The sequence below is a fragment of the Hemitrygon akajei genome, chromosome 23 (genome assembly GCF_048418815.1).
Source record: "Hemitrygon akajei chromosome 23, sHemAka1.3, whole genome shotgun sequence".
Taxonomy (NCBI): domain Eukaryota; kingdom Metazoa; phylum Chordata; class Chondrichthyes; order Myliobatiformes; family Dasyatidae; genus Hemitrygon; species Hemitrygon akajei.
The window spans coordinates 55,157,854-55,182,489 of NC_133146.1; positions in this window are offsets into that span (position 1 = coordinate 55,157,854).

Here is a 24,636-nt window from a genome sequence, read left to right on the forward strand (position 1 = left end):
CATTGAACGGACAGTAGCTGAAAATGTGAAAAATGTGTTGACAAGAAAGATTCCTCTGAGAAAACAAAGAGAGAAGAGGGAGAAAGACAAGGAACAAGGAATGGACACAGCCAGCTAGAGATGCTCTTGTTAGTGTTCATAGTCATATAGATTCAGTGAGAAATGACAGAAAGATGTCAGAATCAGATTAGATATCACCAGCATATGTTGTGAAAGCTGCTAATGTTGCAGCAGCAGCAGTACAGTGAAATGCATGATAAATAAAGAATTGAATGTATAAGTATATATATATGTATATTAAATAATTAAATTAAAGTAAGTAGTGCAAAAACAGAAATAAAAAAAGTAGTGAGGTAGTGTTCATGGGTTCAATGTCCATTCAGAAATCGAATGGCAGAGGGGAAGAAGCTGTTGCTGAAATGTTGAGTGTGTGCCTTTAGATTTCTGTACCTCCTTCCTGAGGGTAGCAATGAGAAGAAGGCACCATCTTTCTGAGGCACCACTCCTTGAAGATGTCTAAACACTATGGAGGTGAGTACCCACAATGGAGCTGCCTAATTTTACAACTTTCTGCTGTTTACCCTGATCCCATGCAGTAGCCCCCTACCCCTCACACCAGACGGTGATGCAGCCAGTCAGAATGTTCTCCATGGTACATCTGTAGAAATTTTTGACTGTTCTAGGTGATGTGCAGGATTAGAGGGGAACACATCAGATTAGAAAATGTATAACATTTATCATTTTCTTGCTATTTTGTACAAATCCCTATATCCTATAAGAAGTAGGTATTGAAGTAACATTGGAAATATATTTTGACCATTGAACTAGGTATCAAGTAAGGCATGGAATAAGCACATTTACATTTATTAAAAGCCCCCAGGCTCATGTTCACTTTTGGTAAGCTGTGAAAATCCATCCACCCTACTGCCAGAATGCAAGTCCATTTTTAACATTTGGATGTTAAATAAATGCACATTGACTCAAGCCTTTGGAACAATGATTTAAGATAACAAAAATGAATACAATTTGTCAGAACCCACAATAAAGCGGCACACAACTCTCTTGCTGCTGTGTTACTAATAAATAACAAACCATCTTTGGATTATCACTTTTGATTTCAGTATGGGATTGACATGGTTCCGGTTGTAATACTTTAGTCATCGACTTGCCTACAGGATGGTGTGGTGGCATTCAGTTCCGTGCATTTCAAAGCTATGTTGCAATTTTCAAAAATAAGTCCGAAGAGTGAACCCTTGTCAACATTTAAAGGCAAGATGGTTTGATAAAATGCTGACACGCAATTACTTTTACATTTTACGTTGATTTGAACCTTGAACCGAAGCTGACTGTTTCTGCCCCATGACCCAGCGGGTGAGCTGGCTACTAAGATGCCACAGATAAGACTGAGATAAACTGTAAAGCTGATGAACTCAACATCCCCCCCGCCCCCGCACTCAAGTACTGAGATGTGCTTTTAGTCACCAGATGAGAGCATCTTCCCTTCCACGTTCATGGGAGAAAAACAAATATCGTCCAAAAATAAAGCCTTTCCACAATTTTTCTTTCATAATATTAGCTGCTTTGGATATGACAGATAAGATTAAATTTTTTTTTAGGAAATGAATTAAAGTACATAAAGCAAATGGAATGGCTGTTCAAAGATTCAAAGGGCTGGCTGTATTCCCCTGTTCTTATGAGAATCCTAGGAAATATGCCAGAAAGTTTCAAACTGGCAGTTGGATTCAGATATTTTCGGGAAGTGTAAATGAGCATCGATTTGCCAGTTTCTAACACAGTAACAACAGTTAAGGGGTAACAATTAAATCACAGTGGCCCAATAGTGCAGTGTCTGCACCAATCAAACTGGGAGCTGATTTGATTCACCCCCTGCTGCAGTCAGACAGATTTGTGTGCCTTTCCATTATCACAGGGCACTGGGCCTCATATTGACAGGAAGGTACGAGAAAGGATGCCTCAATTTCTGAGCCCGGCACAAAAACTCCATTTCTTCTCAGAAAGGGAGTTCAATCAAATACAATGCCTAGAAAGCATAAAATTGCTGTCAAGGTTAGAGGACCCAAGTTCAAATAAACGAAATATAGAAAACTAGTGAAAAACATTATTTTAAAATGTAAAAGAGCATTTTCTGCAAGTGTCAAACTGTGTTCTGTGGTCTGAACTTAAGCTGTTAATCCTGTACAATTTCTTTCTCAATTGCCTCTGTTCAATTGCCAATGGTCCAAAATCCAGCCTTTAGTTTTGAACCACTTCCATTCTCTGACTCATACATCATTCTAGATTGGCCACCTCCTCTTACCCAAGAGATAGAAGAAAACGTCAGAATAAAAAAATGAGCGAGAAGAAGGTAAAGGATATAAAGGGCAACAGAAAAGAGGATAGCAAGAAAAAAACAGTAAAAGGAAGGCTTAAACAGAAGAGATGCTGGAAATCCATAGCAACGCACACAAAATGCTGGAGGAATTTAGCAAGACAGGCAGCATCTATCAAAAAGAATAAACAGTCCACGTTTCAGGCTGAGACCCTTCATCAGGACTGGAAAGGAATAGGGAAGACTCCAGAATAAAAACTTGGGAGGAGGGGAGCAGGACAAGCTAGAGTGTGATAGGTGAAGCCAGGTGGGTGGGGAAGGGAAAGAGCTGGAGAAGAAGGAATCTGATAGGAGAGGAAAATAGGCCAAGGGAAGAGGTGGAGCACCAGGGATAGGTGACAGGCAGGTGAGAAGAAAGAAGAAGCCAGAGTTGGCAATAGAGAAAGAGGGAAGGAGAAGGGGAAAAGAGAAGAAGTAGAGAAAAAAATACTGGAAGGAGAAATCGATGTTCATGCCATAAGGTAAAAGGAAAGTTTATTCCCCAGCTGCTGGTGAGTAAATCAATGCTTATACACTTTGAAGATGAGGATAAATTTCACTCTCTACTATCAATTGTATCTATAGTTAAGAAACTTCAAATACTTTTCTCTATTGGCAAAGATGCAGCTACTCTATTCCATGCTCACAAACCTTTATCTGTAAACTGCTACGTCCTGCGCCTGAAAGGTAAAACATAAAATCAAATGCCACATTCTGTAAGAGAAATACTCACTTTTAGATGATATCAAATTCAGAATTTGATCGTAGATATTTTCAAAGCTCTACGTAAATTTATTATTAATGTACATATACAGAATGTCACCAAATACAACCCTGAGATTCATTTTCTTGCAGGCATACTCAGTAAATCCAAGAACCATAACAGAATCAATGAAAGATAGCACCCAGCAGGGTGGACAAGCAGCTGGTGTGCTAAAGACAGCAAGCTGTGTAAATACAAAAGGAAAAATAAATAATAATAAAAAATAAATAAACGATAAATATTGAAAACATGAGATGAAGGTTTCTTGAAAGTAAGTCCATAGGTTGTTGGAACAGTTTGGTTGTGGAACAAGTGAAATTGAATAAAGTAATCCCCTTTGGTTCAAGAGGCTGCTGGTTGATTGGAGTCCTGTGTTTCACTGCAGCATGTCCCAGGCTAACGAAATATTGGTTGAGATTCAGTTCTTACCTCTGAGTCTGAAGGCTGTGATATGAAGTCCCTCTCCAGGCAATTTAACATACTAATCTAGAGTAATCTAGGGAGGCACTCAGGTATAAAACTGAAAGAGTGGGGACGGGGTGTTCCACTTGGATCTGACTTTCGGGTGAGATGTTAAAACAGGGTCCTGAAAGGTTCCACTCTGCCATTTGACAAAATAACTAGGAAGTTTTCTCCATGTACTGACTAATACTTATCCATCAGCCAACGTTATGAAAACTGATGATCAGGACATTGTCACAGAATTATGTGTGGAATCTCGCTGCGGGCAAATTAGCTGCCACTTTTCCAACATTACAGTAACAGCTAAACACCAAGTTGCTTTAGCTCAATCTGAGGTCTGTTTTTCTCTTCATTTTCATTTCTGTGCAAGTGAAAGTCTGTTCATAAGACCATAAGATATCGGAGCAGAATTAGGCCATTTGGCTAATTGTGTCTGCTCTGCAATATCATCATGACTGATCCAGTCTCCTGCTCAGCTCCAATCTCCCCATATCTCTCCTGCCCTGGCGAATGAAGAATTAATCAACCTCTGCCTTAAATATACCCAATGACCTGGCCTGCAAGGCCACCTGTGCAATGAATTCTACAGATCCACCGCTATCCGACTCCTCCTCATCTCAGTTCTTAAAGGACACCCTTATATTCTGAGGCTGTGTCCTCTGGTCTTAGACCCCCCATCACAGGAAATATTCTCTCCACATCTACTGTATTGAGACCTTTCAACATTTTATCTATTTTATCTGCAGGAATACTAAATAACAAAAGGATTATTTATATGTGACCAAAACAGCACTGATGTTTCTATCACATCACAAGCACAATAGATTAACACTACAGTAATAATTGCCTCATTTGACCTTCCCACTATGAAGCCTCTCTCACTGAAAATTTGGTTGCACACCACATAATTAATCTCTGATCATTAAATTATATGTTTGGAGAATCAAGCACAGCATCTCTACACTTTACTAATCATGGATGAAAGCACAAAAGTCAGTTAATTCTCTGTGAAATAATGCTCTTTAAAGTTCTGATATTGACTGTTTTTTTTTGCTACAACTAAGGACGACTCAATTTTGTGATGCTTGTTCATATCACTGAAACCAGACATCTGAGGTTGAGAGAGTGGAACTGCCCCAGTACAATGGCTTTTCTACTTTTAAAAACCCTCCCACACAGGTCTCCTGTCCATGTCGGACTCGTCGGACAACCAAACTCACAGATAAAACAGATCGAACAATCATCAGTAACTGATAGATTAGTAGCCAACTAACATGTGGGCATATGGACCCCCTTGTGCCTTGGTACTGGTTCTGAGCAGCTTCTGCTTGTTGGAGAAGAGTGGGTATTGATAAATTAGCAGAATGCTTTTTGTGCCTCTCACTAAATTGAAAGCAGATTGCATCAAGAGATTCACAATGGAAGCATTATATTTCTTACTGCTGCTTACCCACTTCAAAGGCAGCCATTGATAAAGCCAGATTTTGTAATTGGAACAATATTTCATCATGCATAATACACTTCATATTAATTTTCTCAAAATATTTCCTCTTGCTTCAAAACAGAGTGGAAGCCAGTTTCCATTGCAGTCGCCAATTTTACGGAATGTGTGTCATTTATACTGAAGTGTCATGGTAATAGGGAGCAGGTGCTGTCAGCGTTATGTCACTGGCTTATAGAGTGTCTGTCAAAGAGCAGATACCTGGAAATGAGACACAACGGCATCACATTTTTAATAATTACATTATTAATTATGTCAAAAAACAAGGGCAGAATTATGCCTTGAATTTGAAAAGAGTATAAAAATGGTGGCCAAAAAATAAGGATTTCATTAGATCCTCCTCCATAACTGACTAACTGACTAGGTAAAGCAGACAACCGAACTCAAGACCCCCGTCAACCTGATCATTCTCTCTTCCCCATGATACCCCCACCCCCATCATCCCATGATACAAAGCACAAGAGATTCTGCAGATGCTGGAAATCCAGAGCAACGCACACAAAATGTTGGAGGAACTCAACAGATCAGGCAGAACCTATGAAAATGAATAAACAGTCGACAGTTTGGGCCGAGACCCTCCATCATGTCTGGAAAGGAAGGGGGAAAATGCCAAAATCAAAAAGTTGAACTAGGGTGCCTATGACTTATCCATAACACTGTATTAGTCAACATGAAGCGGAGACGGAGTTTGTAAAGCTGGCGGGAGCAGAAGATGTTGGGAATGGCAAGGGTGGAGCACTGTGGGAGGGGTGTGGGACAGGTGGCAGAGACAGAGTGCCAGGGGTAGGGGGTGACGTGGGTGCAGACACACCCTGGCATGAGACACCGGGCAAGGTAATTTCATTCCAAACAATTGGTTTATTGATCATTTCAGAATGTCTCTCTGGTGCTTCCCACTCCCTTCCCTCTCCCTTCCCCTTTTCCCAACCATGATTCTTCTCTCCCTGCCCCTTTCTCACTCTCAGTCCTCAATAGAGACCCATATCAGAATCAAGTCTATCATCACCTGCATAAGTCATGAAATTAGTTTTTTTTCCACTGCAGTACATTAAGATACTACAGTACTGTGCAAAAGTCTTAGGTGCCCTAGAAATGTACGTCTCCAAGACTTTTGCACTGTACTGTATGTAAAGGGCTGGAGTAGAAGGAACCTGATGGGAGAGGAGAGAGGACCATGGGAGAAAGGGAAGGTGGAGGGAAACCTGGCACCAGGGGGAGGTGATAGGCAGTTGAGGAAAAGAGAAAAGAGGCCTTTCTGACTTTTGAGGATATTAAACCCTAAAAATACACATCACTAGGCTCAAGGATACCTTTTTTCCTGCTGTACAAAACTATTGAATCGTCAACGTCTACAATGAGACGGACACTTGACCTCACTATCTATCTCATCACGCCCTTGCACCTGATGGTCTGCCTGCACTGCGCTTTTATTGTAAATGTAACACTTTTTCCTGCGTTGTGTTATTGCTTTCCCCTGTATTGCCTTGGTGCACTGATATGATGAAATTATCTGTACAGATGGCATGCAAAGCAATTTATTTTGGCTGCACCCCATTATGCGTGACAATAATACACCAAAAACCCAGAGGATTATGGATTATGAGGGAAAATATGAAACATAAATTAAAGAGGGCTTCATTGTGCCTTCCAGTTCTCTGAGCGTATTTACACCATGTGAGTAAATGCATGACTCCCAAGATTTAACCATCACTTGATCTATATTTTGTTTTTGCATTATCCTTCAATTTGGTATGTAATTATGTAACTCAGTTATTGAACTTTTGTGAATGGCTTCTTGTTCTGCTCAGTCTCAGTGCTGTTCTGATTGATGGTTACAGATAGAATTGCACTCCAGGTCTGCAGGACAACTATTTGCAGTTGAGTTCAACTTAATGAAAGTTTGCCATGCACAGAGAAGGTTATTCATTGTACTGTGTAAAGTGTTTGGGAGCGTTCCAAAGATCCAGCCTGCTTCAAGTCAATTGCAGCAACTAAAATTCTAGAGACAGATCGCATTACACATTGTCACAACGTAATTACTGAAATAATATTTCTACCGCTACCCAAAAAAATCTAACCAGTGGTTCAAATGTTTTCTTGTCAACTTCTTCAAGACATTTCTCAAATGAAGGGCTTTAGACTTATTTTCTGGATGGTGTAATTGCCCTCAAGTGTCCCATTTGCTGCCAGCAGGCCCCTGCTGCCTTGACTGACAGCTTGTGTGCTGTAAATTGCATCGCTCTTTTTAAAAACAAAGGAAAAAATGTCCAGAATAAGCAAAACACTGCTGTGAGCTTTCTTTTCCTTGAGACAGTGGTGACTTGCACTCAAATTCTGAAATGGCTTTGACCGCATATCTAAGTCACTCCTTAAAAACACTTAAAACATTCAAATTACTTAGAAAAATAGTATTTTAAACAGGCCTTCATCAAAAATAATATTTTGACATCTTTGTAAAAACCTTTTACTGATACTGTAGTGTATTATTTCTGCAAATGTCTCTAAATGTGACGGCAATCAGCATCTGCAGATTTCCTCTTGTTGGCAATCAGAAAAATCAGTTTAATCTCAAAAGTGTGAATGCATTGTACAGTGTTCTATTATGAAAGAGTTTGATAATCAAGAAATTGCAGATGTTGGAATCTGGAACAAACAAAATGCTGGAGGAACAGTGAGACAGCATCGGTGGAGGCAAAGAGATAGTTGATATCTTGGGTTGAGGTCCTTGGTTTACTGTTTACCCGTGCTGTTCTTCACTAAATGCATTTTCAATGATATTTTATTAACTTATTTAAAGAATAATATTTTGGGTTAATGTGTTGTGCGTGATATATGTGTAGGTGGCCATGTTCCAGAGGAATGTTGTTTTGTTTGGTTTTATAAATGTATGGTCAGACGACAATAAACTTGAACTTGGTCAGCAAGAATTTTTAAAAGGTTTGATAATCAAGAAACTGCAGATGTTGGAATCTGGAAGAAACAGCAAAATGCCAGAGGAATGTCTTTCATAAAATGTCTTCAGTGCACTTGGTTACATTTTATCTCTGTTTTGGTATTTGGTGCATAATTAATCTATCAATGCTTTAGAGCGGAAAAGAGAAAAACATGAAATAAAAGAAATTCAATGACAAATTTCATGACATATGCCAGTGATATTAAACCTGATTCTGATTCTGGTCTTTGGGAATCACAAATCATACCTGCTCCCTGTCAGCTATCCTGCAGATATCCAAAAATATATTTCCTACATAATTGGGTTTGTCACTGATAGCGATACTGTGGCCGGGGCAACAGAATTTTCTACACATTTCACCTAGTTACATGTAGAGTATTGCTAACCATCAAAACATTTGTAGAAAGTATAGTGTCCATGAGTCAGTATGGACCATTGTGAATCTTTTATAATAAAAAGAGCCAATTCAATTCTTATTTGATGCTCAAATGTTGATCGAGGAAACTGCCATTGAAGACAATGCTCCTCTGCAAAGAAACTAAAGTTCAAAGTACATTTGATTATTGAAGCACATATATGTCACCATATGCAACCCTGAGATTCATTTTTTTGTGGCCATACTCAAAAATCCATCCTAGAATAGTAACTATAACAGAATCAATGAAAGACTGCCCATTTAGGGTTTGACCAGAGTGCAGAAGACAACAAACTGGGTGGTGGGGTCCCTCATGATGGATGCTGCTTTCTTACAACAGTGTTCCATGTAGACATACTCAGTGGCGGGGAGGGCTTTACCCATGATGGACTGGGCCACATCTACTACTTTTTGTAGGGTTTTCTATTCAAGGGCTTTGGTGTTTCCATACCAGGCTGAGATGCAGCCAGTTAATATACTCCCCTATAACCTAAAAAATGTTTTTCCATTTCTGCTGGATTGATACAAAGGAAATGGACACAGAAGGACAATGATGATACAGGAGTTCAGTAATGTAATAGCCTATATTCGTATAATGGATGATATTATTTGTTAGTATTGCCTTCTGTAGGAAATTAAAGGTAAAACATGTTAAGGATAGTCATTAATTTCTGAGTATTAACTGGTACACATAAGCATTGAGTGGCCTTTGCCTGTGTTAATTTATTCACTATTCTAATCCAATAATAGTTGTGTTCTTGGTTTTTCATGAATCTCATTTGCAGGAAAATTTCTTCTCAACTGCAAGCCAGCTTCTCAAAGCAGATCAGCTCCCTGCTGGGTAGAGCAGTCTGAAGCAATGATTTCTATTCAGAGATGCAATTGTTCAAAATTCTCTGCATATTCACGCTTTCCTCAGTCAATACTCTCTCGTTTTGTGTGTTGCTTTGGATTTCCAGCATCTGCAGACTTTCTCCTGTTTGTCTTCTAAGTATTTTTTTCCAATCGACTTGCCTTCTGCATAATTGATGAAGTTTGTTCATGGGTGGATGCTCTCATCTTGCTAGGATACAATAAGGGAAGGTTATAATTTTTCAGTGGGTATTTATCAAATGTTTTCAATGCTCAGGTGTTTTACTGTTCAAATAGATCCTGGAGAGAATGAAATTACTTATTTCATGAACTAATTATTGCTTTATTCATATTTGTTTAATTTATTGCATCCATTAGCTGGTATCACAACATTGAAGAACCTCATAAAACCACTTATTTCAGTTAAGTGCAAATGCAGTAAATGGTGAATTGTAATTCACAGAATATCGCTGGATACTGTATACAGGAACTGCTAACGCCATTGTGTTGTCCTTCCTGTTCAGCAAATCCTGTAATTTAATTGGACAGAATTATGAAAGTTTTGATAATGCATGTCATTCATCTACCAATCACTAGGACACACAGTACTGTGTAAAAGTCTTAGGCATTTATACATAGCCAAGGTGCCCAAAACTTTTGCACAATACTGTAGCAATTTAGTGTATTGCACTGTACTGCTGTCATAAAGAAAATCTAATTTCATAATATATGTGAGTGATGATATATCTGATATTGGACTGAGTGGGAAGGGGGCAGGGAAAGGGGAATCATGGTAAAGAAAAGGGGACGGGAAACTCACTCTCAGCTTCACATTGATAAATACAGTCCTGTGCAAACGTCTTAGATGCCCAGCTGTATATATGTGGCCAAGACTCTTGCACAGTACTATATTTGTGAGGTTAAAATACTTCTGGAATTTTTTTTGTCCTTCTAGGCAGAATGAGGCTACTTTTAGTCTGGTATTCAGCTACCGAATTGGATTTAGGAAGCGTCTGCAAGTTCAGTTGATGAATTCCTCTCTGCAGTTTGTCTGTAACAATTAGAATTGCAATAGTTCAATGGTTGCAATCATTATAACATTATACTCTACATGCTAATAACATTCCTACAGATAAAGATGTAGTCAATACTGAAATTCTGTATTTGTTCTTATAGTCAGTGAGGAGAGTTGTTACAGGCTACTAACAGAATCAGAATCAGGTTTATTATCACCGGCAGGTGACATGAAATTTGTTAACTCAGCAGCAGCTAAGTAATTATTAAATATAATATAGAAGAAAAAAGCCAAAATAATAATAATAAATAAATAAATAAATTGCAGTATATGTATATTGAATAGATTAAAAACTGTGCAAAAACAAAAATACTGTATATTTAAAAAATGAGGTAGTACTCACGGGTTCAATGTCCATTCAGGAATCAGATGCAGAGGGAAAGAAGTTGTTCCTGAATCACTGAGTGTGTGCCTTTAGGCTTCTGTACCTCCTACGTGATGGTAACAGTGAGAAAAGGGCATGCCCAGGGTGTTGAATGTCCTTAATCATGGACGCTGCATTTCCTTGAAGATGTCCTGTCTACTTTGTAGGCTAATACCCAAGATGGAGCCAACTAAATTTACAATCCTCTGCAACTTCTTTCAGTCCTGAGCAATAGCCCGCCCACACCAGACAGTGATGCATCCTGTCAGAATGCTCTCCACGGTACATCTATAGAAGTTTTTGAGTGTATTTGTTGACATACCAAATCTCCTCAAACTCCTAATGAAGTATAGCTGCTGTCTTGCTTTCTTAATAACTGCATTGATATGTTGGGACCAGGTTAGATCCTCAGAGATCTTGACGCCCAGGAACTTGAAACTGCTCACTCTCCCCACTCCTGATCCAAATATGAAGATTGGTTTGTGTTCCTTTGTCTTATCATTCTGGAAGCCCACAATCGGCTCTTTTGTCTTACTGACATTGAGTACCAGGTTGTTGCTGCGACACCACTCCACTAGTTGGCATATCTCATTCCTGTGCACCCTCTCGTCGTCACCTGAGATTCTACAACAATGGTTGTATCGTCAGCAAATTTATAGATGGTATTTGAACTATGCCTAGCCACACAGTCATGGGTATACAGAGAGTAGAGAAGAAGGCAATGAACAGCATCCTGACATAGGTGTTTGTGTTGTCCAGGTTGTCTAACGCTGTGTGAAGAGCCATTGAGATTGCATCTGCCATTGAGCTGTTGTGGTGTTGGACAAATTGCAATGGGTCCAGGTCCTTGCTGAGGCAGGAGTTCAGTCTAGTTATGACCAAACTCTCAAAGCATTTCATCACGGTAGATGTGAGTGCTACCAAGCAATAGTCACAATACTGATCGATTGCTTAATTTGGGTGGAGCAATATCAGGTGGAGAGGCATAGTTAGTGCTGAAAATGGAAAATGGTGCATTTTTGGAGCTTTATAAAGAAACCACAAGGGGCTGGACACAGGATTAAAGGGACCTTAGTGTACCAGTCAACAGATCCCTAAAACTGGCAATACAGATAAATAAGGTGACGAAGGAGGCATACGGGATGCTAGACATCTTTAGTCGGAGCATAGAATAAAAGGGCATAGAATAACTTTATCAACTTGGCTTGTGCCACAGCAGCATTATTGTGTGTTGATCCAACAGAAAGCAACTAAAAAAGTCATTAAGAATGTAATGATGGAATACAGAAGTAAATTAGCCAATAATATAAAAGAGGATACCAAAAGTTTCTTCAGATGCACAAAGTGTAAAAGAGAGGTGAGAGTGGATATTGGACCAGTGGAAAATGATACTGGAGAGGTAGTAATGGGGGACAAGGAAATGGCAGACGACCTGAATAAGTATTTTGCATCAGTCTTCACTGTGGAAGACACTAGCAATACTGTAAAAGTTTCAGGTGTCATGGGTCATAAAGTGTATGAAGTAAATAAGTCACCGGGATCATTTGGTGAACACCCCAGGTTTCTGAAAGAGGTGGCTGAAGAGATTGTGGAGGCAGTAGTAATGATCTTTCAAGAATCATGAGATTCTGGAATGGTTCCTGAAGTCTGGAATATTCCAAATGTCACCCAACTCTTCAAGAAGGGAGAGAGGCAGAAGCAAGGAAAATAGGTCAGTTAGTTTGACCTCAGTGGTTGGGAAGATGTTGAAGTTGATTATTAACAATGAAGTCTTAGGATACTTGGAGGCACATGATAAAATAGGCAGTGGTCAGCATGGTTTCCTCAAGAAAAAATTTTGTACTTGGATTTTCAGAAGGCCTTTGACAAGGTGCCATATATGAGGTTGCTTTAACAAGCTATGAGCCCATGGTGTTACAGGAAGGATTCTAACATGGATAAAATAGTGCCGAATTGAAAAGAGGCAATGAGTGGGAATAAAGGGAATCTTTTCTGGTTGGCTGCTGGTGACTAGTGGTGTTCCACAGAGGTCTATGTGGGACCCTATTCATTTTACATTATACGTATTTGTATGATGAAATTGATGCTTTGTTGTAAAGTTTGTAGATGATATGAAGATAGGTGGAGGGGCAGGTAGCTTTGAGGAAGTAGAGACGCTACAGAAGGATTTATTCAGATTAGGAGAATAGGCAAATAAAACTGGGTCAGGAAGTGTATGGTCCACATTTTGGTCAAAAAAATGAAAGGGCTGACTATTTTCTAAATGGAGAGAAACTACAAAAACCTGAGGTGCAAAGGGACATGGGAGTCCTTGTGCAGGATTTCCTAGAGGTTAATTGGCAGAGGTTGAGTCTGAGGTGAGGAAGGTTCTTGAACCAACCAGAAAAGCCCTAATCACTACATTTAAGCAAAACTATGAACACTTCGACCATTTTGCACCAAAATTGATTTTGTTTTTATTCTGATTGTTTTCTTGTAAAAAATTGTGTATAACTTATGTTATTTTTTCTTGTGAATGCTGCTTATATACTCGCAAAAAATATGATGCTATTTCAAGTCAGTTTTTCATTGCACCTATGAAAACAGGTACTTGTGCACATGACCAGAGACTTGACTTTGACTTTGTTTACATGGAGTTTACCTGATCTCCCTATGACTGTGTGGGTTTGTTCTGGGTGCTCTGGTTACCTGCGCATTCAAAAATATTTAGGGTGGTAACTTAATTAGCCACTGTAAATTGGACCTAGCGTGCAGCGAAGTTGTGTAATCGGGGGGAGGAGGGAATGAAGAGAATGTGGAAGAATCAAATAGGTTACAGTGGGATTTATTTCAATGTGGGAAGGACATCCTGGCTGTAGAGGAAGTGCAGCGTAGATTCACAAGGTTAATTCCTGGGATGTCTGGACTGTCTTACGCAGAGAGGTTAGAGAGACTGGGCTTGTACACGCTGGAATTAAGGATATTGAGAGGGGATCTGATTGAAACATATAAGATTATTAAGGGATTGGACAAGATAGAGGCAGGAAATATGTTCCAGATGTTGGGAGAGTCCAGTACCAGAGGGCATGGTTTGAGAATAAGGTGTAGGTCATTTAGGACAGAGTTAAGGAAAACCTTCTTCTCCCAGAGAGTTGTGGGGGTCTGGAATGCACTGCCTCAGAAGGTAGTGGAGGCCAATTCTCTGGATGCTTTCAAGAAGGAGCTAGATAGGTATCTTATGGATAGGGGAATCAAGGGATATGGGGACAAGGCAGGAACTGGGTATTGATAGGAATTGATCAGCCATGATCTCAAAATGGCGGTGCAGGCTCGAAGGGCCGAATGGTCTACTTCTGCACCTATTGTCTATTGTCTATTGATCTTCAGCACAGACGATAGAGGACTCTTCCCTTACTATATGATTCGATGGTTCTATGAGCCAATCTTGGTTTTAGGGAACATCTTAGAAAGAGATCAGCAAGAGGACCACAACCTTGCCATGGTTCGGAGGTTTGCATGCCTCAATGACCCAGAGGGCCACGTTGGCTAGAGTCAGGGCTTTATACTTTGGCTCTTGGTTGGGTCACTCACGCCAAACAAGTCAAAGGCCAGACTAAGAGTGGTCCACCAGTCCTCCAGGTTCCAGGTTCAACCCTGACTGGCGAAGCAAAATTGTTATGGAAACAGCAATGAAGAATCTTTCTACAAACTAGTGAGATGGTATTTCTGAGCTACCAGCCAGGACCTGCATCACTGAACATAGTGAAAACTGAGAAGAAGCTACTGACATGATGAAGGAAATCCAGAATGGCCCCACCAGAAATGGAGGACATTCATTGCTGTCCTAGACACCAGCGTTGTAATAGGTAGTAAGTTTGAAAGAGATGAAGAGTTAAAAAGGGTTTATGGAAAATAATTCCAGGACCTAGAGTCCTGGCAGCTGATGTTATAGATGGAGTTCTGGAGTGATTAAAACCAGGCACTCAAATGCATAATAAGTCAGTATTGGAGGAAGGTAGTTACCACAGTAGATTGTACAGCTGGAAGAGGTTACAAAGATGAGAAAGGGTGAAACGATAAAGAGATTTGAAAGCAAAGATTAACATTTTAAAAAGAAAGTCATCTGCACCAGGAGCCGAACAGCATGAAGGTGATGTAAATGAAACAGTGCATATTAGGCCTTGGCAGCTGAGTTCATGATGAGTTTGAATTTATGATACTTGATAAACATTTATTAGGCTGAAGCACTAAAACAGCCTTGTGACAGTAAACTGCTGTTGTAATTGGAATAATTGCTAGTATCTGTAAACAAGAAACCAAAAGTGAACAGTAACATTTAACATTTGATTAAGTTTGTGTACTAAAGATAACTACAGAAAAGAATAGGGATGTGATGTTGCAGAACACAAAAGATCATGCAGTAAGTATTTCAGCAACACACATTTTATTGTCCAATCAGGTAATAATGGATGAACTTTATTGCTGATTTATCACATGGATATATTATTTTTACTAAAGTACAACATTACATGTGGTTATTAATTTTTATTTGCAAGATGAAAACTACTGGGATATGTTTGATCCCAATGTAACAGCTGCACTACAGCACAATGAACACTCTGAAAGTCAATTACTGTTAGGGAGTATTCTGGAGTTATGTGAATATAACAGATAATAATGCAAGCAAGAAGCAGTCTTAATGGAAATTGCATGCAGTAAATTGAAGTTAAACGGGCCCACAGACTGAGACTCCTTCAGCCAAACGTTACGACAATGGGGGTGTGATAATCTCTCTGTATCAATTATGGATTTAAGGAATTTGCACCATTGTAAGTGTAAATAAGTGCAGAGACAATACTGTGCAAAAGTCTTAGGCACATCTATATAGCTAGGATGCCTAGGACTTTTACACAGTACTGTGGTAATTTTATGTATTGCACTGTACTGCTGTTGCAAAAAAAGAAAATTTCATGACATATGTGAGCAATGATTTCCAGCATCTGCACAAAGTCCTTCACTCCTGATGAAGGGTTTCAGCCCAAAACGTCGTCACTACCTCCTCCCATAGATGCTGTCTGGCCTGCTGAGTTTTCCAGCATTTTGTGTTTTTATCTGCACAATCTCTTGTGCTTACTACAAATACTTGTTGTGTGAGAGAGGAACAGTCTAATAGAGACTTGAGAGGGAACTTTGTTACATAAAACAAGAATGCTTTTCCCCCCAGTTAGGTTAAGTGAGACTAGATCTAGAGGTCATAGGTTAAGAGTGAAAGTTAAGATCTAAGGGGGATCTTCTTTACTCAGAGGGTGAGTGTGGAAATAGCTGCCAGCGCAAGAGGCAGATGCAGGTTCAACTGCAACATTAAAGACAAGTTTGAATAATTAGATAGATGAGAGGAGTATGGGGGGCTATGGTCCAGAATCTGGTTGAGTGGACTAGGCAGAATAACAGTTTGGCATGAACTTCCACTTTGAACTTTGGTGGTGCTTTCCCGGTGCCTTAAAGTGTCTGCAGTAGGTCTCAATGTACCATAGGAACTCAGGAATTACAACTACCTGTTAAACTAATCAAAGAGTTATATTTAAAAAGCTCCAAAACCTGGCCTCTGCACCTCCCTCTGCTACTGAACCTCGACTTCCTCACTGGGAGACAACAGTCTGCGTGGATTGGAAATAACACTTTCACCTCATCGACAATCAACACTGGCACACCTCAAGGATGCATTCTTAGCCCACTGTTCTACCCTCCACACACACGACTATGTAGCTACGCATGGCTCAAACGCCATCTATAGATTTGCCAACGACACAACTATTGTTGGCAGAATTTCAGATGGCGACAAGGGTGCAAACAGGAGGAAGATAGATCTGCTAGTTGAGTGATAATCGCAGAAACAACCTTACAATCAGTGTCAGTAAGACCAAGGAATTGACTGTGGACTTCAGGAAGTCGAGGGAACACCCACCTGTCCTCACTGAGGGAACATCTGAGCATCTCTCTTGGGCTCAACATACTGATGCAAATTACAAAGAGAGCCCAACAACGTTATATTTCATTAGGAGTTTGAAGAGAGTTACTATGTCACCAAAAACACTCGCAAGTTTCTACAAGTGTGCTGTGGAGAGCACTCTAAATGGTTGCATTGCCGTTTGGTATGCGGGGGCCACTGCACAGGATTGGAAAAAGCTGCAGAAAGTTGCAACCTCTGCCAGCTCCATTACGGGCTCCAGCCTCCCAGGCATCCAGGACACCTTCAAAAGGCAGCATCTATCATGAAGGACCGCCATCATCCAGGACACACCTTCTTCTCTTTGCTACCTTCAAGGAGGGGCACAGGAGTCTGAAGACACACATTCAACATTGTAGGAGCAAGCTTCTTCCCCTTCACCAGCAGATCCCTGAACGGACAATGAGTCCATAAACATACCCTCAGTATTTCTTTTTCCTCCCTTTTTGCACTACTTAATTTATTTTTATATATACTTTTTATTGTAATTTATGTTATTATTATATACTGTTTTGTACTGCTGCCACAAAACAACAAATTTCACAACATATGCCGGAGAAATTAAACCAGATTCTGATTCTGAAGTTAGGAGTTTTGTGACTGGATTGAGATCTTGTCCTTTAAGTATTCTTTCCTTAATTGACTAAATGTTGTGTTGTCACTGTGAAAGTACTGGTGAATTTCTGCCTTTACTGAGACACGGCCAACAAAATGTGTGAAGGGGTTCATTTTTTCCAGGGCCTCGCTGGCACTTGGAGGGGATTGTTTGATGCAGCAGAGGCAGGTTGGTAGTCTTTTGCCATGTGGATGCTGAGAGTTGACCTATCCTATCACAGGTTACAGTGGCAGAGGCTGAGGGGAGATCTGATAGAGGTTTGTATGAGTATGAGAGGCATAAATAGAGTAGAGAAACAGTAACTTTATCTCAACGTTGTGATGTCCAATACAAGAGGGCATGCATTTAAGGTAAGGTGAGGGGCGTTTTTTACACGGAGAGTGGTGGGTGTCTGGAAGGTGCTGCCGGTGGTGGGTACAGGCAGATGCATTAGAGACTTCAAAGAAACATTTAGATAGTTGCATGGATGTGAGGAAATGGAAGGATATGGGCATCTTGTAGGCAGAAGAGATTAGTTTCGTTGGCCATTTGATAACTAATTTAATTGGTTGGGCACTACATTGTGGGTGCACTGTGTTCTAGCATACAGACAATGGCACAGCTTTGTTTTCGTTGTTCTTTTGAGAGGTTGGCTCTGTTGTGTGCAGCAAGTGAAGTTTAATTGACTATAAATCAGAGCACAAAAATCCTGGGGAAGTCTTCTCATTATTTCCAGCTCCATGAATCACACAAGTTTTTTTGCTCAGTATTCAGCTTACATCATTAACACAGATTTGGCTTAATGAGAACAAAGACATTTGGATGGAGTTTCTTTGAAAACTGACATGGACAGGTTCAGTCTCATTAGCTACCATTTAGTCATTTCTGCATTTGGCACTTCCACTCAAAACTGGGCTGTGATTTTTACATCCACTTGCTGTAAGTGTTGAGTATTTTTCTCTCTTGTTTCTAGGCTGACTCATTGTGGGCATGACAAAGATTTATACTTGTGGGTGTAAGTACAAATCTATATGTGGCTTCAAAAATTGGAATTTGTTAAAGGAGACGCCAAGTGGAACAAAAGCCATTAGTAAAGGCTTTTTGCCCACATCCGTCATTGAGCTCGAGTGCTCTATATAACCTCACTCTTCAGTTGAAAAGTAATTTCTGCCTCAGTCCTGAAACTGAGCCTATCTTCGGTGGGGGTTCTCATCATTTAGATAAATACTTTCAGATGAGAAGCAAATGCCACCACAAAGAAGCAGAGTTTCCCCAACTTCTGTTCTTAAAAGACTTTTAATCCACTGAGTCATTCAGACTGGTGTCTAAGATTTGCATAGCAATGACTTTCAAATATACAGTCATGGAGATGTTGCAAAGTGTTAAATGAAGATTCTTGCATTGCTGGTTCCTTAAGGTTGTTATAGCCGGGGGTGGTAACGGGGACAAGCTCCCACTATCTATTAAATGCTCCCAAAGGCGTGCACCTCAAATAGCCTCTGACAACCAACTCCAGCTCCTGGCCTTCTCGCGTAACTTAGCTGCTAAGCCCGGCAGAACCGTTTCTACTGATAAGAGAAGGGGCAAAGGCAGGTTACTGGCACCTTAATACTAGACACTTTGGGCAAATGGGGCTGCTGTGGTTGGCAGCTCATCTAGGAGAAGGAAAACTGATCTCAAATCTCCGCTGCCTTGCGGCTATACTGTTTCATGGAAAAGGCTCCAGGAGTAAACCCTGAGGGAAAATTCTGGAACAGGAATCCCTAAGGCAGTCTTACGTTGAGCGCAACGCTGACTGCCAACTCTAGCAGTGCTGCTGGTGCCACTTTATATCAGTCTCTGCGTTCATCAGATGTGTGGAGAGGGGTAGCTTGCTACATGGGCAACAGCTCGCTCTTCCTATTGTACTGCCCAGGCTTACGTATCTGGACAGTTGCGTACACTCAACATCCATGGTCGACCCTGACCAACAGGCCTTGGTGATTGCAAGCTATGGAACTGTTCTTTGTAAGATCTATGAGGTATTTTTAGTAATGATGCCATAAAGCAAGTTCACAACTTCAAACAGATCCTGGAAGACTGTTTACAAAATTGGTCCATATATTTAGTTTGGAGCACAAACTGGTGGTACAGAGACATGATCCTCTGTGACCGACATCAGTGCAGGAAGACCGATAAGGACACCACTTCAACTGGATGCCACGGTGGTTCCAGCACAGGCAAACAGGAAGCAGGTACAAGAATCTTTAGAGGCTTGGTTCTTTTCTGATACCTCCATAAACAAACATATTGAAATTAGACGCCATCTACGAGCATCTGCAAGCTGATTGCCAAGTCCGGCGAACACCACAACATCAAACATTTACTGTGGAAACTACTGAGAATCGGGAATGAAGAAATCAATTTCTGACCAGAAAGGAGAGAAAAGCAATTCATGGACAGGATGCAGAAAACTTGAAACTAAACAGAAATACTTTGTGGGATCAATCCATCCTTAACAGTACAGGACTACTGAACAAGCTTTGTCCTTCCCTCTGAATGGGGAGTCTTACAATAGACAATAGACAATAGGTGCAGAAGTAGACCATTCGGCCCTTCGAGCCTGCACCGCCATTTTGAGATCATGGCTGATCAATTCCTTATCAATACCCGGTTCCTGCCTTGCCCCCATATCCCTTGATTCCCTTATCCATAAGATACCTATCTAGCTCCTTCTTGAAAGCATCCAGAGAATTGGCCTCCACTACCTTCCAAGGCAGTGCATTCCAGACCCCCACAACTCTCTGGGAGAAGAAGTTTTTCCTTAACTCTGTCCTAAATGACCTACCCCTTATTCTCAAACCATGCCCTCTGGTACTGGACTCTCCCAGCATCTGGAACATATTTCCTGCCTCTATCTTGTCCAATCCCTTAATAATCTTATATGTTTCAATCAGATCCCCTCTCAATCTCCTTAATTCCAGCGTGTACAAGCCCAGTCTCTCTAACCTCTCTGCATAAGACAGTCCAGACATCCCAGGAATTAACCTCGTGAATCTACACTGCACTTCCTCTACAGCCAGGATGTCCTTCCTTAACCCTGGAGACCAAAACTGTACACAATACTCCAGGTGTGGTCTCACCTGGGCTCTGTACAAATGCAAGAGGATTTCCTTGCTCTTGTACTCAATTCCCTTTGTAATAAAGGCCAGCATTCCATTAGCCTTCTTCACTGCCTGCTGCACTTGCTCATTCACCTTCAGTGACTGATGAACAAGGACTCCGAGATCTCTTTGTATTACTCCCTTACCCAACTCTATACCGTTCAGATAATAATCTGCCTTCCTGTTCTTACTCCCAAAGTGGATAACCTCACACTTATTCACATTAAGCGCCATCTGCCAAGTATCTGCCCACTCACCCAGCCTATCCAAGTCACCCTGAATTCTCCTAACATCCTCATCACATGTCACACTGCCACCCAGCTTAGTATCATCAGCAAATTTGCTGATGTTATTTTCTATGCCTTCATCCAAATCGTTAACGTAAATGGTAAACAACTGTGGTCCCAATACCGAGCCCTGTGGCACCCCACTAGTCACCACCTGCCATTCCGAGAAACACCCATTCACCGCTACCCTTTGCTTTCTATCTTAGTCTTAGTTGGCATTGACTGAATGGGCTGAAGGGCTTGATTCCATATTGACACTTACAATGTGGAACTGTTAATACAACCTAGTACTAATGGTCCAATCCATCACGGGTAAAGCCCTCCCCACATATACGGCATGTACTTCGATCTTAAGTTTACTTTGAACTTTGAACCAGCAGGGAAATGCAAATTTCTCCCACAATTAATTACAGAGGTGACAATAAAATAATGAGAAAGATGGGAAGCCATGTAGGTTTACTGGGAACTGTACAATTAAATCTGAGAGGAAGCTATAGAGGACAAGGAAAGCATTTTCACGAAATGCTGGAGGAACTCAGCAGGTCAGGCAGCATCTGTGGAAAAAGAGTAAAGAGTCAATATTTTGGGCTGAGACCCTTCCTCAGGATCCAAACAGCCATGATATTGTAACTATTTGACTTTAGTTCAGATTATACAAATACAAATACCGGTACTTTATTGTCACCAAACAATTGATACTACAGTGTACAATCATCTCAGAAGGAGCCTCACATATGCGTCTTTATTCTCCAGGTGTTCTAAGGAGGAATGTAGTGCCAGAGAGATGGCATCTGCTGTTGACCTGTTGCTCTGGTAGGCCAAATTCAAAGCATCGAGGTAGGTTATGGTTGATGTGTGCCATAACCAATCGCTCGAAGCACTTCATAGCAATTGATGTCAGAGCCACAGGTCGGTAGTCATTCAGGCATGCCACCTTGCTTTTCTTTGGCACCAGGATTATCGTTGCCTTCTTAAAACACGAGGGGATCTTAGACTGAAGCAAGGAGCAGTTGAAGATGTCAGCAAACACTCCAGCTAGCTCGCTTGCACAGGCCCGGAGAACCAGTCCCGAGACGCCATCTGGGCCCGTCGCCTTCCTTGGATTTATCTTCAGGAAGGCTCTTCTAACGTCTTCCTCGGTGACGATGAATCTTGATGCCACCAGGTCCGGTTCATCCAGAGGGTGTGGAACGCTCCTCTTCTGTTCAAATCTTGCGTAGAATACATTAAGTTTGTCAGGAAGAGAAGCGCCACAGTTATTGATATTCCCAGCCTTTTCTTTGCACCCAGTGATCTCATTTAGACCATTTATTAATTAATTAAATTTAATTTTTAATTTATTAATCTCATTTATTATCATTCTTTCTATGATTTTGTTTCCAGAGAATATGACAGATCATCTGGTTGAGCCATTGGCAGACCGCGTGCTGTTCCTGGATAAAATCTTGGTGGATTCACCTACATGAAATGCTGTCTAAGGAAAGCAGCATCCATTATTGGAGATCCCCACCACCCAGGTCATGCTCTTTTCTCACTGCTGCCATCCAGTAGAAGGTACAAGAGCCTCAGCACTCACACCACCAGGTTCAAAAACAGTTACTACCCCTCAACCATCAGGCACCTGAACAAAGGGGATAACTACACTCAACTTGCCCATCCATTGAGATGTTCCCAGAACCAATGATCCCACTTAAGGACTCTTCATCTTGTTATTTCATGTTCTCCTTATTTATTGCTTTTTATTTATATTTGCATTTGCACAGTTTGTTGTCTTCTGCGCTCTGATTGATCTCCCAATCATCCTGTTATAGTTACAGTTCTATAGATTTGCTGAGTATGCCCACAGGAAAATTAACCTCAGGGTTGTATATGGTGACATACTGTCTATGTACTTTGATAATAAAATCTATTTTGAACTTATGAAATTTAAACTTTGACCTATGCTTTGTTGTTTATCGAAGGGGTTCACTCATAGCTGAAGACAAAGAATTCCATGTTATTTATCAAGCTGCTAAAGGGTGCACACATTTTTGAAATGACGCAGTGAATGGTGATGGACACTGAAAGAATAAGTTGCAAGAAGTAACACTTCAGCTCAAATCCTGCCAAGCAACCCTGGCACAATCCTGTCGTTGAAAATCTGATAAGCCAACTTCTAACAGGGGTGATGATCTGAAGGCAGTGGTGTCCAAGATGGCATGCACAAAAATTTTGTCATGCTGTCTCTCGAATCTTTAAACACCATCCATAATAAGAAGATACATCATAATCATCTTCACTGCCGAATGAAGCAGCAAATGATTTTATTTTACAACCTGAGGGCAGTGAGATGTCTTCACAGGAAACGTCTCACACTGGCTTGGTGCCAGCTAGACAGTTGTGAGAACACATGATGTTGCATGAAATTTTGGCAGATCTGGTGTACACATCAGTATTTGGATAACAATACTACTTGGAAATTATGTTATTTGTCAAATGTCTTTTCAAAAGATTAATATTAATAATTTTACCAGGTTTTCTCCGACGCTTCATTTATTTAAATCTGTCTTAGTTACATATTTATTTATTAAGCTACAGGACTGATCCTTTTCCCTTAATAAAACATAATTATTGTTCCTAATTTATACTTAAGGACCCCATCACCCAGGTCATGCCTTGTTCTCACTGTTACCATCAGGAAGGAGGCACAGAAGCCTGAAGGCACACACTCAGTGATTCAGGAACAGCTTCTTCCCCTCTGTCAAGAGATTCCTAAATGGACATTGAACCTGTGAACACTACCTCACTACGTTTTTTATTTCCATTTTTGCACTACTTATTTAATTTAACTATTGAATATATATATATACTTACTGTGATTCATACTTTTTCTCTTTTATTATGTATTGCATTGTACTGCTGCAGCGAAGACAACAGATTTCACAACATATGCCAGTGATATTAAACCTGATTCTGGTTAATCTCTGTTCAAAATTACCATGGCATGTGAGAGAGTTTTTTAGATTATCACAAACATGGGCACACACTTCCAGAAAAATTTGCTACCCCTGTGGTCAAAGCTTTCTAAGGATAACAGCAAAAATAGACAGAAAATAACATGACCTCCATACACATTAGGGCTCCAATTGGAAATGGGGGAAATTCCAGTGAGAAGGATTTCCTTGAATTCTGACACCATTTCTAACAGTGACCAGAAATACTGAGCTAAAATACTCAGAAATGATACAACAATAAATATTAGGAATGCACAGAAAGTAACTCCAGATCTACATATAACATGAGGGGGAGCTTCTTCACTCTGAGGGTAGTGAGAGTGTGAAACGAGCTGCCAGCGCAAGTGGAGGGGGTTGTTTTGATTTCGATGTTAAGACAGGTTTGGATAGGTACATGGCTGGGAGGGGTTTGGGGGGGCTTTACTCCAGGTGTCAGTCAAAGGGACTAGGCAGATTGAATGGTCTAAATGGGCTGAAGGGCCTGTTTCTGTGCTGTAGCTTTCTATGACTCTGTTTGATTATGTTTAATATATTAAATACATATACATTCTGAATATGAGAAAAACAATGGAATATGCAGTTTACTTAACTTTAAAATATTAGAATCCAATATTAATTATTCAATTTGACATGCCTTTGAAAGATTAAGGAGTCTGATATCGATTTTGTTTATGTGATAGCTTCCTCTTTTCATTCTGCCCTGGTTCACTCACTGATCAATAGTGTTGATTTGATCTCAAAGCCATCAAATATACAAGATGTTGGCGAGACCGTACTTAGGGTTTACGTGCTAGTGAGGCTGTCTAGCTATAGATTAGTTGAATTATTTCCATTGAGCTGGAAAGGATGCAGAAAGATTCACAAGTGTGTTACTAGGAC